Consider the following 1,197-nt stretch of genomic DNA (forward strand, 5'->3'; position numbering starts at 1 on the left):
CCAGATGAATCCCCCCCCCCTTCACCACCAGCCCCATCATCTGAAGCCCCACATCCCGCAGCCTTTGAACAGCTCTGTAATCTCAGGGATAATGGGAGGGTTGCCCCCAGGATCTCCAGACACAATGGCCTCAGGACCCAAAAACCCCATTGGTAGAAGCTTTCCCTGTTAACCTACAAATAACAAGGCAACGTCCACTGGCTTGGTACCCCCTCCCGGCAGCAGACTGAAAAGAACTATGCCAAGCTGTCCATGAGGATGGGATCCATGCTCCATGGACAATATCTATACCACAAACCTTTAATACCAACCTCCTAGTCCCCAGAACTGGAGAGATATCTGTAGATATGCCCTCCCCAGTCCATTATTTGTACAATGGGAAGCCTTATTTAGAGATGAGTGCCTAATGCAAGCTAAAAGAAATGACACTCATAACCAGCAGCTAAGACCTCAACCAGGGCAGGATCCACCACCTGGATTTATAAATTGGAATTATGAACAGCTTTTTGGCCAGGGTGACTTCTCCAAAGGAATTCAGCAAGCTGCAATCCCTGCTGGCTGTATAGAGCAGATTCGCTTATGTGCTCTGCAGGCCTGGGATCGCCTAACACCATTGTCCACTGGGCCTGGAGAGACCTCTACATTAACGTTTTTAAAGCAGAAGCCAACTGAGGCTCTTCCAGATTTTATACTAAGAGTGCAGGCAAGCTTAGATAGAAAAATAACAGATCCTGCAGCCAAAGCAATGCTTTTAAACAGCCTTGTCTGGGAAGGTATGACCCCTGAACACAGACAAGCATGCCAGGGACTAAAGAATGAGCATTATGACAAGTTGATCGTGGCTACTCAAGATATAGGAACTGCCACGCACCAGGCTTCCTCCCTTGCCCAAGCCCTTGCAGTTGCAACTCAGTCCAACTCAAAATGCTTTAAATGTGGAGAAACTGGACACTGGATAAAAAATTGCCCCAAAAATAACTCAGCTGCCACTCGATCCCCTAAAACCCTCTGTCCTCACTGTAAAAAGGCCTTTCACTGGAAAAAAGATTGTAGATCTAAAAATGACAAAGATGGCAATCCTTTGTCACCTTTAAACTTCTTCAGGGGCAGCCCTCAGCTCCGCTAACAAGAGGGAAGCTGAAGACCTTATAGGTAACAAGTATTACAGAAAACAAGGGGATCCTGACAAGACATGCA

The sequence above is a fragment of the Nannospalax galili genome, unplaced genomic scaffold, assembly GCF_000622305.1.
Source record: "Nannospalax galili isolate Female #2095 unplaced genomic scaffold, S.galili_v1.0 scaffold879, whole genome shotgun sequence".
Taxonomy (NCBI): Eukaryota; Metazoa; Chordata; class Mammalia; order Rodentia; family Spalacidae; genus Nannospalax; species Nannospalax galili.